This window comes from Chenopodium quinoa, unplaced genomic scaffold (genome assembly GCF_001683475.1).
Source record: "Chenopodium quinoa cultivar QQ74 unplaced genomic scaffold, ASM168347v1, whole genome shotgun sequence".
Classification (NCBI taxonomy): Eukaryota; Viridiplantae; Streptophyta; class Magnoliopsida; order Caryophyllales; family Amaranthaceae; genus Chenopodium; species Chenopodium quinoa.
In genome coordinates, this window is record NW_018745419.1 from 116,424 (window position 1) to 132,040 (window position 15,617).

Genomic DNA, 15,617 nt, shown 5'->3' on the forward strand with positions numbered 1-15,617 from the left:
TCTGAGCAAAAGAGCTTGAAAGAAATGTTCACGCGTCTCTGAACAATAGAGCTTGAAAATAGGATGCCCACGCGTCTCTGAGCAAAAGAGCTTGGATGATATGTCCACGCGTCTCTGAACAATAGAGCTTGAAATACATGTCCACGCGTCTCTAAACAAAAGAGCTTTGAATGATATGTCCACGCGTCTCTAAACAACAGAGCTTGAAATACATGTCCACGCGTCTCTGAACAAAAGAGCTTCGATGCTTGAATGTTTGTTGCGATAATATTCTGAAGAAAAATTTCCGAAGACCAACGCTTGTCGATCTCTAAAGCTCGCTTGATCTTTGATTTCGCTAAAACCAGTATGTCGGTGTCTCCGTGATGAGCCAATTCTTAGGCGCTTTAAGCTTAGTGAGACGATCTTTCATCAGGTCGATCACTTATTGTGATTGTAATCAAACAGACTACTTAATCATGTCAAATTGCTCATAGGGGCTAACTGACGCACCAAGGAACCCGAAATTGCTGTAGGAGGTCGAAATCACCTTTCTGAGAGGCTTCGAGCTCTATCGCTGCTGAAATATCTCTGGCGCCAAGAATTGACTTTGTCGCCAGACGATGTGATCTAGCGCCAAGCGCTAAAAACTATTGCCAGACGCTAGATGTTTTCGTCTGCCGCTGGAGTAGGGTCTTCCTTATTCTGCTGCACCTGTATTTACTATAGAACTTTGCCAATCTCTTCAATTATCTTAGGGTTGACCTAAGGTTTAATGTCGCTTGACTCATCGACTTGACACGACTCAAGGTATAAACTTGACTCTCTGTGATTGACTCGAGGTTTACTCGACTCGAAGTGTTTGACACATGTGACTCATGACCCGTGTGTGCATAGTGTTGATTGTGCGACTCAAAAATGCAAAAAAAGCAAAAATTTCCGTCATTTTTGTGGAGTGTGCCGACTTTCTCCCAAAAAAGAAAGATGTGAAAAAAGAATCGAAGTTTTGAAGGTGCATGTTGAATGAGCTTAGTCAAATGTTGTTTGATACTATCTCTCAAGGTGCAAGGATTAATCCATCCTAGGCTATCTCAATGGTTGACTCAATGATGAAAGTAATTGGGTAACTTAAGCACGGAGGCTAAGCACTTCATACTTTGTGATGCAATGATGATTGATAAGCGATTTTGACATGACAATACATGCTTCAGCATTATGTTAAGATTTCATGACAAAGGGTTCCTAAGGGAAAGTATATTTGGTCATGTATCTGTGATGTGTGTGATAGTGATTCTAAAGTTAGGCCGCAAAGGCTAAGTGTGTGGGAAAATATTGTTTTTAAAAGAGTCAAATGGTGGTGACTCTTAGGCTAGGTAAGCTAATGATATAGGGATCAAGGCCCCAAGTCTAGCTCTACATGGATAGGGATGAGCATAGGAGATCCCTTGATATGATCATGGTGTAAGTGTGTGAATTTGAATATGAATGCATTTTTATTACGGCCGCACCTCGATGTGAGGTTGCCTACGTATCCGTTAGGAATCAGGCCGAACGTAGCTCTAGCCGAACCTCGCACAAGTGTGTGTATACCTCAAAAAGGTCTTTTTAAGGGTTGTAACGTGGTTAGGCTAAAGGTTTGAAGAAGAAGGGGATAAAGGCTCAAGACCCTAGATAAGCCCCCAAGGTGTGCAACCTTGCTTTTGGATCTTTATATTTTTATGCTTGAGTTTCTATTCTTTTTTTAGCTCTCTTTTTTTGCTTTATTTATTTCTGCGCGCTTTTTTTTCTTTTGAACTTTATATTTTTATAAGTGTGGGCAATCTCGATCATGCGGTCTATCACTCACTTGACATTCATGTTTCTCAGGCACGGTACCGAGCACTCGATAAGATACGCAATCTGAGACGTGTTCATATCAAAGATATTTTCATATCAAAGACATTAGAACACTTGCCCTTTTGTACACTTTTATTATTATTTTTTTTTATTGAATTCACCCAAGATTTTTGAGATTGCATAAGTTATACACCATCCCATCCCAAGGTTAGGTAGATGTGGGTTGAAAAAAGAATGGTCCATCGTTAGAAGAGGCTCAAAGTGGTTTATCAAAAAAGAATTGTTTATTTAAAGGGTGAAAGGTAGTATGATGTGGCTACAAGGGGTGCCTTAAATCATCGGTAAACCTTGTGCTTAATTCGACATGGATTTTTTTTTTTAATGCAATAGAATGAAATGATCATATGTAAGAAAATAAACGCTCATTTTATTAAAAAGGGGAAAAGGAAAAAACTACAAAATTAATCTAAAGGAGAAGAAAGGTGCCTATGCTAGACTTATTGGGGAAAGGGTAAATAAAGAAAAAGAAAAAAGATGTCATGAAATCTCGTCGTTGAAGCTCGCCTCTTGTCTTGTGTTGTTTGCTTTATCATCACTCGCTCTTCTTATTAGCTGGAGGTATGGGAAGCTTGTTATTATCAATCAAATGTTGGATAGCCTCCTTTAGCTTCCAACAGCTCTCAGTAGCATGACCCCTACCTTGATGGTACTTGCAGCGCACATTTGGATTCCAACTAGGCAACCTCTTCTCAAGCGGGGGATCTTGAAGAGGTCCAATAGGAGTAATGAGTCCCTTGACATGGAGTCGATCGAAAGCGTCATCGTAGCTAATTCCAATAGGGGTAAAATCCCTTTTTTGTTGCTTTCTAAATCCTAAGATCTCATTAAGGTCGAAAGTACCAACACTGTTGCTAGAGTAGGTGTTTTCGGAAGGAGAAGGATAGTCGTTCTTCTTCCCTTTACATCCACTGTTATTATCATTACTAATCTTGGCCTTCTTGTCGCGCGGAGGAACATGAAGGAGATTTGAATTAATGAAGTCTTAAATACTATCCTTGAGGGCGAGACACTTTTCAGTAGTGTGACCGCGACCTTTATGGTATCGACAATAGGAATTTGGATCCTAATTTGGAAAACGTTTTTCAGATGGAGGGTCTTGACTGGGACCAATGGAGTGAATATGACCTTGATCATGAAGACAGTCAAAAGTTTCATTGTAAGTTATTCCTATTGGTGTGTATTCTTCAATGGTCCGTTTTGCCCGTTGCTTAGGAGCATTGAGTTCTTAATTAAACCCTTGGCGAGAATTTTGTTCGATGGCCATCACCTGATTTGCTAATCCTTCTACCACATTCAAGAGCATGCATGGCAACAACATCTTGCAGTTTTCGAATGTCATCTTTTAGACTTGACGAGTCTTACCTAGTATTATCTAAGAAAAGACTTTCATCCTCCCCAATCATGGCCACTTCATCGAGAGAGGTTATATAAGCTGTCTCGATCATGGGCTCTCCTATGGGTGTGATAAGAAATGATGGATCGAAGGGTGCTTGATCTTCTTCAATGGCTAGAACTTCGGAAGTTTCATTATTATCGATCAGATCTTGAATAGCTTCTTTGAGTTTCCAACACTCCTCAGTGTCGTGACCCTTTCCTTGGTGATATTTACAGTGCTTATTAGGGTACCACTTGGGTGGCCTGGCTTCTGGAACTGGATCTTTGATAAGCCCTATGGGCATGACTAGTCCTTTGTGATGTAACTTCCGAAAGCTGTTTCATAACTCATACTAAGTGGAGTGAACACCCTTTTTGATCTTTGGATTCGTGATTTAGAGGCGTTCGTGGTACGTACCTCATTAATGGGAGAGGAAGAAGAAGGATGGTCGTTCTTCTTTCCTCTCGCACTATTATCTTTCAGAAGGTCATCTTCAATGTCAATGCCTATATTATAGACAGCTTTGAAAGTATTCAAGTTATGTTGGTATTTTAAGTGCTTTGAATACTTCCCTTGGAGATTCTTGATAAACATCCTCACATATTCTTTTTCGGTAGGAGCCTTGACCATATACGCGGAAGTTTCCCTCCATTTATTGAAGAAAGACGTGAACCCTTCGTTTTCCTTTTGTTTTAACATCTCAAGTTGTCTATGGTCTATTTCGTCTTGGATGTTGCACTTATATCTGTCTATGAAAGTGTTTGCTATGGATTCCCAGGTGGAGGTTTTTTCTTTCTCGAGAGAAAAGAACCATTGCTGGCAAACGGCCTCGAGAGATAGTGGGAACAGAGAGGGGAAAACCTTCTTATCGATACCCTTAATGCTCATTATAGTTTCAAAAGCTCTTAGATGAAAGTAAGGGTTATCTGTTGCCTTGAATTTAGGGATGTCAGTGGCGTTGAACTTATGTGAAATAAGTTCCTTGTCTAGCGAGACCCCTTGTGAACTAATGCCCTGAAATTTATAGTCACTAGATAGCTTGCTTAAACTTTCTTACATAAGGTTCATTTGTTGTTGCTTCACAGGGTCATCAATTTTGAGGGTTAAAGCCTTTAACACCCCAGTCACGTCATTAAATTGATTCCTATATTCATTGACCTCTTCTTGATTTGCCATTATCTTTTTAGCCTTCCTCTTTTGACGAATTGGTTTATCAAAAAGTGAGACTTGAATCAAGAGGTTGTCCTTGATTAATCGCCCTCCTCTCCTCGACCAAGTACTGTGGAAAAGGAATTTGGGGATATCTATTGTTAATTATTTGGCTCAAACTTTATTCAACATGCAATGGATGGAGGAAGTAAAGAAAGATTGGAATAGAATTTGAAGAAAAATAATGTAGATGGAGGGATATGGAAAATTAGGAATAGGATGTACCCCCAACTTAAATGACGGAAAAAAACCGACTCATGCATGAACCTAAGACATGGTCATGGTGACATATACTCAAAGTGCGTGCTAAGACTAGTGAGTGTAGGTGACATGTTTGGACTCTTGTGTAAGACCATGGGACTTAGTGCCTAGACTCGATTAATGACTCAACCAAGTACTATTGATAGCGAAAATTAACCAAATTAATTAGCAAACTGGTTAATTAGACACTAGGTGATGACTCAATCAATAATCCGAACTGTCGTCAAAACGACAGGACTAGCGTCGCACTGTGCAGTGTAGCGCTAGACGACAGAGTTGTCGCCAGGCGCCACACTCCACAGAGTGGCACTACAGCTCATATTTTGGCTCCAATGCTGGAGCTTCAATCTGAGACTGTTTTCGGTGTTATTAATCAATAGGGGTTTGCCTAAAGTCGTACTAGGTCAATTCTGATTAAAATATTAGACTTTATTTACTCAAATTAATTAATCAATTAATTAATTAGGCAAAGTTATTTAAGTCATTAATTTATTAAATCTCGACACAAGTCAAACAAACGGTTAAGAAATCATAGTATATGCACAACAAATAATGCACAATTAGTCAAGTAGGCAGAATATGATGCAATGAGTTTGCAACCTAACCATGGCTCTAGTTCTCTAAAGTTCGGGATATGGTTTAGTCAATAGAGGGTCCATGGTTAATTATCCTGATGCACTGCGCGGAAGACCGTGAAGGGTTGGCGCGAGTGGATGGGACACCTCAAGTTTTTAAAAAACTCGCTTCCATGGTTTGGTGAATTCAACATTCTCGGATGTACCCTTTGTTGCTCAGAGCGTTCAATCAGGTAGATGGAGCATGAATTCCTAGAGGGTTATGTCCATATGTAGAACACATATGGGTTTCAGAAAAGTGAGAAAAAATTCAATCAGGAAGTAGGATCGAGCAAACAATACGAAAAATAGGTCAAAATTAGAACGCATATTTCTGGCTCGGTATTGGAAGAATTTGGCGCCAGCAAACAGAGGTTGGCGCCAGGATTTAGCTGTAGCGCCTGACGACAGAGCTGTCGTCTGGCGCTACGATTAAATGTCTGGCGCCAGCTTCTGTTCGCTGACGCTAATTCCTACATGCCTCAGCAGCTTTCTGTGCTCGATAAAATTTTCCAGTTTCGCGCAGTATTATTTCGGTCCTAGTTGTGAAAGATATTTCTCAAATTTCCTACGTGTAATATCCTATGTTTTAACTCATTACGGATGGTATTTCCAATGAGATCTTTTTTATGCATATGACAATAATGTTAATCAAAATTACGCACATGAAATACTTAGAACGTTTCGAGTCTCATCCACTCATTCTAAATCATTGCCGAAACAAATACAGGAATTAAAATAGAAATCCTCTCCAGTGGAGTCGCCAAAAAACTGTAGGGAATATTTCAAGCGTTAATCCCCTAGCTTGAACCCCACCGTGATCATACACTAAAGTACGGTGGCGTCCAAAGGGAAAGAAGATAGAGCAAAAGAGTCGCCAACAAGTTTTTTTTAGGAACTTGTAAACCGTTCACAGGGTGAAGGTTACACCCCTTAACGATCCAAGAGATCGTCAACTCCATAAGGTCTTGAACCAAATAGGGTTCGGGGGTGAAGGTACAAATCTAACCTAAAAGAGATTGAACTTTCCCTAATAATAGGCCTCTACTTTATTCTGATCGTATTCATGTGCGCTTTCTAACTAACATGCAATCAATAGGATTAACCCTAAACCTGTTTATCTATGTTGGTTGACTATTAATGCACAAATAAATCTATTATTGGCGATCACTTGAATTATAATCAAATTAACCCTAAACAAGATTATTACTTATCTTATTAAGCGTGATTACAAGTACAAATTCCCTTTAAGCCTGCATAAAAGGCGTGATCAAGCAATAAAAATAAATTATCAAGCAACATAATAAATCATAAAAATAATCATAACAATTATAAAAATAATCATGATAATAAATCATAAAAATTATAATCATGTTAAAGCATAATAATAATAATAATAATAATAATAATAATAATAATAATAATAATAATAATAATAATAATAATAATAATAATAATAATAATAATAATAGCAAGATCCTAGGCATGATACTAACGAGATTAATAACAAACCCTAGCATGTCACTAAATAATAAAAATCAAAGCTTTAACCCTAACATGATACTAACAATCATAAATATTAGGAAGAACATAAAAGGCATTATAACGATCATACTTATCATTAAAGTTACCCTAGACATGATACTAGGAATCATAATAACAACCTAATCATGATCTCTATGTCATAACATCAATAAAAACCATTAAAGCAGTTACTTTGATGCCTCGTACCTCTTTCTAATAACAAAATACACGCATTAGTAACTTCAAGAAAAATAATAATCAAAACAATTAAATTAAATGATAATTGAAAGAGAGATTTGGGACCAAACCCTCAGAAGTAAAACCTTTCACGTCTAGGGCGAAGGCAACTTCGAATATGGCTAGGTGTATCTAGATCTAATGAATGCGGAATTTTGTATTTGAGAGAAGACTAGTTTAGAAAAGAGATAGAGAGAGAGTAATCAAGAGAATCTTGATGAGAGTTGGTAGATTGTAGATGAATGAAAAATTGGTTCTCGAAAACAGAGTTTTTAGCACGTTATTTATAGAGAAAATCAGCAAAAAAGATAAAATATCAAAACAGAGTTCTAGCGCACATAAAACGATGTTGGCGCCAAGGCTGCCTATTGGCGCTAAACGCCAACATTAGCGTCAGGCGCCAATGCTAGCGTCAGGCGCCAAGCATAGCGCCAGGCGCTACAGCTAGCGTTTGGCGCTGATTCAGAAATTCACGTGTTTTCTTAAAATAAGATAGAAATTACCGTATAGGAGGATAAAATCGTATCTTCCTCAAAAAATGTTCTTTGATTTTAATTAAAACTCTAAAAAGTCAACAAAAGTCAATTTATCAATGCTAATTGAATTAGGAATAAAAAGAACTTTCTAGAAGAATCTTGAAGACTAAAACCATTCCTAATTGCATTAGGAATGATAAATCTATATTAGGCCCTCCCCTAGATCATTGGGCCGCATATAAGGCTCAAACCTGGCCCAGTTTAGTAATTTAGCCATAACTTCCTCAATATTCATCGGAATTGGGCTTATAATATATCGTTGGAATGCTCTTGTCAAGCCCCATCCAACTACACTACTATTGGACCCATATCATGGACCAACCAAACTGGATTGGCTGTTTTCTTAAAATTAGTTTTCAAAAACAGAGAGAAGAGAAAAGAAATTAAAACTATCCGCATCACTAGACTTTCCACACTTTCACTTCATTCGATTATTATTCGACGCGAAAGGTACTCATCACCGGGTTTGGTTTTGGGGAGACACAAATGGGTGTCTACATTTTGTTATAAAGACTTAATCTTATTCATAAACTTAAAGTTGAACGGAGCAAATTAATAGTTTTAGATACTAGACATTAGATAATATACTTTGATGTTCAATAATAATTTGAAAAATATTAACATAGTACGAGTAATGAAGTAAATGCAAACATTTCAATCTATATTTATATTATATTTCATTACATAATTTTTATTTTAAAAACTCATTCATACCAAAAAAAAAGTTGTTATGGATACTATCATTGAATTTTACGTTATTATTGGTTTACTTTATTATGTTGCTGGTATTTCATAAAAACTCACAAAATAGTACTCCCTTTGTCCCCGAAAGAACATCCCTTTTGGGTTGATTTCACGGGTATTAATAAAGTTAAATAAAAAGAAGTAAAAGTATATTGGAAAAATAAATTTACATGGGGTTTACAAAAAAGTAGAGAGAGATAGTAATAAAAGTGTATGGAAAAACAAAATTTTATATGGGGAAGCTAATTTTGCACAAATATTGTTGCAAATTGGTGGGTATTTTAATGCTAACTAGATTAATACCCGTGCGATGCACAGTTAAACATTTTATAATATAACATATAATTAAATTAATTTGTGACAGTGAGACGTGATTATAACTTCTTTTTCGATTTAAGGGATCATAAACATTATTGTTTTTTTATGTTCTTATTATTTTTTTTATCACCGGTCTTATATCTTTTAAATATCAATAAAACTTGTTGGTTTATTAATTACCATAAAAATATTACTAAAAGAATTAAGATGCAACTCTAAGTAAATAAAGGATAAAAAAAATTAAGATGCAACTCTAAAGTAGTAAAATAAAGGAAAACGAATTAAGGTGCAACTCCCACCAAGTAAATTAGGAAAAGCAAACCCATTTATCATTATTCTGACATAACTTCTACCAAATAAAAGTAGAATTTTTTTTAATGAAATATCAGATATTTTTATCTTTTCCTCTTCAAGAAATTGTAGAACATGAGCATATCATCATGGCCGGCCCTTAGGGTGTGCGGCATGCGCAACCGCACAGGGCCCAAAATCGCTTGGGGCCTCAAAGTTTATAATTATGTACAAAATTGTTTTACAAATTTCTAGTGTTATTGTTGTGGCTTAGTGGTAAGTATGGTGATACTAAGTCTTATAGATACGCAGTTCGAGCCTTGCTTATGTACTTTTTTTCAGTTTTTATTTTTTTATTTTTTTTTTAACTTTTCTTAATTTTAATTTTAATTTTATAATTTAAAGGTTTGGATATTCTTTCGATTTTCAAATACTTTGTTTGTGCTTTACTTTTCATTTTAGTCTTTCTTTTTATTTTTTTAATTCATTCCTATATTTTGGAAGATTGTAACAATATTTATATTTTTATCCCCAATAATGGTCCCTTGATTCAATTTCATTTTTAGAATATATTACCATTCTCTCTCCTTTTTACAATAACCCGTAAATACTTTTATAACTTTTTTTTCAACATATTTTGATCTCTTCAATAGTATTACAAAAGTTACATATATTTCTTTATTCTAAACCTCTTCAACAAATAAATCATAGCGGAACATTTAATAAAAAAAATGCAATATTATTATACGTTACTTAAAAAAGGAGGGGCAAATGTATCTCAATTGCACAGGGCCTCCATAATAGTTGGGACGGCCTTGCATATCATACTCGCAGGAGATTCAGATCCGAGATCTTAAGCCTTATTAATGTCGAAGCTCGATTCGATTCCTGCATGCTGAAATTTTAATTGAAAGGTAAGAATCATGTTTTATACATTCATATAATTTTTAGTCCACTTCAATTATTTAACAATACAATTTTGCTGTGGAAAACTAAGGTACTGTGTACTTTAATTCACTCCTAAAAAAATGGTAATTGCAATTTTGGATCATGTGTTAGAGTTTGATAAGAGTAATCTTGATATTAGCTAATTAATAAGCATCGACATCTGCTTTATTTTATACTATATATGTATCTTCCTCAAAGTATAGTCTTAGTTTGATAAGGATTACTTTTTAATGATATGAGTATCAATTTTTTTTACATTGTTTATGCTAAACGATTATATATAGCAATTGAGCATATTTGTATTATTAATTCTAATTCAATAGTTGGTTCTATCATAAGCTTATAACTCTTGATTTACCTTCTTTTGGGAAGGTCAACAACCCCTTCTTGCTTAATGCAATGTGTGATGGAATGTGTGCAATGTCTGTAGCAAAAAATCACAAATAATATCAAACACATTAGTGTAGAAATCATCAAAATGTGTATTTAAAAATGACAAATCTTTTAATTTCTTCTACGAAAATATTAGATAGTTTACGGTAATACCTTGTCACAAATTTTGGAATACCTCCTTGTATACTACATTAGTAGTAGTACAATCGATCTGACCTTCCTCGTCACAAATAAGAATTTTCAATTCTTTTTTGATTTCACCCTTGAAATTGCAATGTATAATTGACCGTGACTAAACACGAGTCTTGGTAAATATAGTCCAACATGTGAAAGGGATTGACCTTGACTCTCATTTATCGTCATTACAAAACAAAGAGCTAATGGAAACTGCCTTCTTTGCATCTTGAAAGGAAATTGGTTATCTGATGGGCTTAAAACCATGCAAGGTATGAATACTTTATGCCCAATATTGCTTCCAGTGATGATTTTCGCCTCAATTACATGATTGCCCAACCGAATTACCTGTAATCTAGTACCATTGCACAAGCCCTCAGGTTGGTTAATGTTTCTTATTAACATTACTGGGACACCTACCTTTAGCTTTAACTTGTGATTTGGTAATCCAGAGCATCTAATGCTATTTAAAAAATCCGGAGAATACAAATCATCATGACTCCCTGGATTGGAGATGGTGTCGGAACTTTGGTATACTTTTTCTTCTCCTTCTACCTTTGTTAGTAAGTATTCATTCACTATCTCTACCACTTCAGGGGTTGGAGTAAGAATTGCCCTCTCTTGAAAATAGACAGGGTTACTAAGGTTTTGTAGTATAGAAGGATATGTACATTCTATTAGCGAAGCCATAGGATCACTTGTATCTTTAATAAGGATGTCATCTGGTATTTTAATAATTACTTCCCCGTCATTTGGATCTTCAATGCTCCCATCACCAATTTTTAATATCCATTCTGAAAACACCTTTAACTCCCTCAAATCTGAATCAAGATTAGCTTGAAGTCGCATGTTTTTGGTCAATCTTAGCACTTTACAGAAATTCCACAAATAAGAAGAGTTTATTGTGGATGAAACAATATCTTGTCTAGTTCCCTTTGGAATGACAGGTAATATTTGTCGAAAGTCACCTCCAAACACAATAACCTTTCCACCAAATGGCCGCTCTAAGTTTCTTGGATTAGAAGTTCTTAGGATATCCCTTAAACTTCTATCTAAAGCCTCAAAGCAGAACTTGTGAATCATGGGTGCTTCATCCCAAATAATGAGCTTAGCCCTACTTATAAGTTGAGCTAAATTTGTACCTGTAAATCATATAATGAGAAATAATACTGTAATTCCACTAAGAGTATATAATACAAATATACAATAGCTCAAATTGTGTTTCATTCTGTTCAAAAGTGGAAAAAAAAAAAAAAAAAAAAAAAAAAAAAAAAAAAACTTGAATCTTAAAAATTTTGTATTTTTCTAAAGTATCACAACAACTATGATACTTAAATCAATTGATATTAAACACAAATCAATGACCAATGAAATCCAAATTGACAATAATAATACTAATTTATTCATGATTATTATAACCTGCCATCTTAAGGTACCTACTTATTAGTTGAGCTAAGTTTGTACCTGGTCGTATGTTGCAAGTCGATTTTTCGTTCACATTAATAGGGATTGAAAACCTTGAATGTGCAGTTCGCCCTCCAATAAGAAGAAGAGATGTTATCCCACTGGAGGCAACTGTTAACACAATATCACCTTTAGAATGGATAGCAGCCGATAAAGTTCTCCAAATAAATGTCTTTCCTATTCGTCCATGGCCATATATGAAGAAAAAAAAAACACCTCCTTCACCAATTGATACAACACTCATTATTTTTCCATACACCTCTTTTTGCTCATTAGTTAAGCTAGACAACAGAATATGGGAAATTCCCTGTTTCTCATGGTGAGAAACAAATTTGTTTCTCATAATGGCATTTTTGTGAATAAATCAACAACTTTTTCATTATTGTAGGCTCCACAATTGAATAAAGTTGTTGATTTATTTACGAAAATGCCATGTGAGAAACAAAATTTGTTTCTCACCATGAAATTTCCCAAAAAAAAAATATGTTCAAAAAAATTTCCCAAAAAATTCCAAGAGAGAACAAGTGTTGACGATGAAGGTTATCCTATTTACAGAAGATTCTCTTGGAATTCTTTGGGAAATTTTTTTGAACATATTTTGTCCTTCATACATGGTGAGTTCATATTTAGGGCTCCACAAGGACCATGTATCATCAAAGACTTAACAGCTTCATACAATTAAGGAAACTCTTCTTTGTTAGGAATCTCTGCTGATATGATCTTATCAATATCCACTGGATTTGGGAATTTGTCATCACGATGCATGAATAACAATATGTGAGCATGAGGAAGCCCGTGCTTTTGAAACTCCACAGTATAAACAACTGCAAACAAAAGTTATAATGAATATTGCAATATTACTTTAATAATAATTGAACATATTTTATGGTATAATTCCTAAAAGAATTAAAGTAAAAAAAATCGTCAAAATAAAAAGAAAATATAAGTGTAGAGCCAAACCTGCTTGGACACGACCAAATATTTGTTTATCTTGCAAGTCTTTAATTAGTTGATCTAATTTGATTTTGAATATCCTACAAAGGATGTCAGGTCTATCTTCAGGTTGTAAACCCCTTTCTGTCACAAATCTAGTGATCTCTGGCCATTTAGGATTGCAAGTGAATGTTATAAATAAATCAGGGTAGCCATAAGACTTGCAAAGAGCCATTGCTTCTCGATAGTTTTGATCCAAGCATCTAGCCCTACTTGTGAATGAAGATGGTAAAAATACCCTCTTTCCCATGGAGGAAGGGTTGGTATTCCCTTCCTGAACAGCTTAGCTAAATTTTTGTATGTTTAAGATCTTAAGTTTTTTTTATTAGCTCGAATGTAAGATAATCTCTGTGCTTCTATCATAGTGTAAGAATCCACTACAAATTGCTGGAACAACTTTCTTGCAAGTAGTATTGTTGCAGCTTCATTTTGTCTCTCTTGAATTCGAAAAGCAAAGAACTCTCTCATACTCAATCTTGTCCTTTTTCTTGATGAAGTTCCTTCAGTTGTATCTCCCAATGAAATATCAACTCTATAGCCATCTTCTCCATATGGAAATAATAATGGGTATTGAAGTGCAAGATAAGCAGGATGTATCTCATTATGCGGCGCAGTGATCCACTTTGTGTTTCAAGAACAATGTCTCTCTCATCATGGGAGCTGCATATATCACCAATAATGAGTGCAGCCACCTCTGAAGCAGTTGGAAGATTGTATGTCCTTCCATCTGTACCCCTTCTTCCAATCAGCTTTAGCTTGATATTTTCACACTCATTTGAATCAAATCGATCTCTTGCCATCCGAAATGACTGAGTTAGAGGGTTATGCTCATCTAGCATTTTCTTTAAATCCTCAACAATATCAGCACCATATGCATCTAAGTTATCTCGCGAAATTTAATTATATCAATTACACATGTATTTGAAACATAAATAAAAGAAAAAATTAGGGTATATATAGTAATGAAAAGGGACCAAAATTTCTTATTTGTAAGATATTCTCATGGTTAAAAATATTTTATCAAACTAACCTGACTGAAGAGATTCCGTTCGAAACTTCATTATCAGTATCATGTATGTAAAGTTGTGAAAACTTTGGAGATGACCCTGGGTTCGGAAGTAAACTTCCAATCCTATGGTAGTTTTGTCCAAGTAAACTAAACACATATGGCCCACGACCGTTATTGATAGAATAATCGACCTTTCCACCCATTGATATGAAAGAGGACATCATGTTGAAGAGGCGGATATTTTTAATAAAGCGTCTACTTTTAGCATCCTTATTTTCAAGAAACCTTTTAAGAATTAGAGGAGGATCTTTCAATAAAGGTAGTTTTACTTTCCCACGCATACAACAAAATGAAAATTTCGGTTGAGATGATCTTCTATTTTTTCGAACTCTCTCTTCATACCACATCCTTGCACCACAAGATGTGCGTGTCCATATTGGATCTCCAATATCCCAATATTCTCCTAACATGAATATAAATAATTAATTTGCAACTATGATGACAAAAATATTATAATGTTGTGTATGAATAGATGCTTGTGAATGTGCTTCATTGTAAATTAAGAAGAAACCTGTTGTATGCATCGAAATATCATCAATATCCTCCTCCACATTATTATCACTCTCCGCATTTTCTGAAAAAGACCCTGTGTAGTTTAATTTATGAGTGCTCACTTAAGTTAAAGCCAAATATAAAATAAAAAAAAAAAATAAAAAAGTAATTAGTGATTTTTAAGGCAAAACCTGTAATCATGGACTCATGCACTTCGTCCATTGCAATGATTTGATTGTCCGGAGTTGTATCTCTACAAACATTTATGTTGTAGCTTGTTGACGGCAATGTAGTTTTATCATGGTTTATTACAGGTGGTCGATGTTGACAAGAGTGCCTTGATAAAGGTGTGACTGGTACCATTGAGGGTGCCATTAATAAAGTGGGTATAGTGTTATTATATAAACAATATATAAAAAAATTGATCAGAATAATAGTGAGAAGAAAGTTGACTTACTGGGAGACTTTCGGCTGAAAGTGTCATTTCTAATGATATGCTTTCCAGAGCTTAAGGCATTAGATCCAATTCTCAGTTGACCACTTTGAGAAGGACATTCACGATGGTCCAAAATTGTCAATCGAGGTTTTTCCTGAAACTATATTTATCAAAATAGGTAAGTATATAGTTTTTACATAAAATTGAATGATATAAAATTTAAATTTACAATTATCATTTACATGTTTTTTTGCATAGAGTAGTATCAAGATTATGTTGTATTGAATCATCAGTTACGTTCGATATGTTCTTTACAGCATGACTAATAGTAGAAGCACTTTGAATCACTTGTTTTCCGGTACTGATGATAGCACTACTTGGAAAAGATTGCTCGGATGAAGAACATCCACGCAAGTGTGTCAAGGCTATTGATGGAGGTGTCATGAAAGCTAATTAATTTTTAAAGGTTAGTCTCATGTAACATAAAATAAATATAGGTGTTACATGATAAATTGAAATTAAATTAACGTACTATTTGATATGTCTTTCAGTGGAAATCCGGACATGCTTTTATTTTCAAAAGAGTGCGAAGATAACACAGATGAATTTCCCATGGATTGTTGATTTGAATTCGGATAATAATTTTCTGCAATGCATCTGGTTG

General features: G+C 35.0%; 1 pseudogene; it reads right to left on the reverse strand.

Annotated features, from left to right (window-relative positions):
* Positions 1-10,482: 10,482 nt before the first annotated feature.
* Positions 10,483-14,756, reverse strand: LOC110713497 (annotated as a pseudogene).
* Between the last annotated feature and the right edge of the window lie 861 nt (positions 14,757-15,617).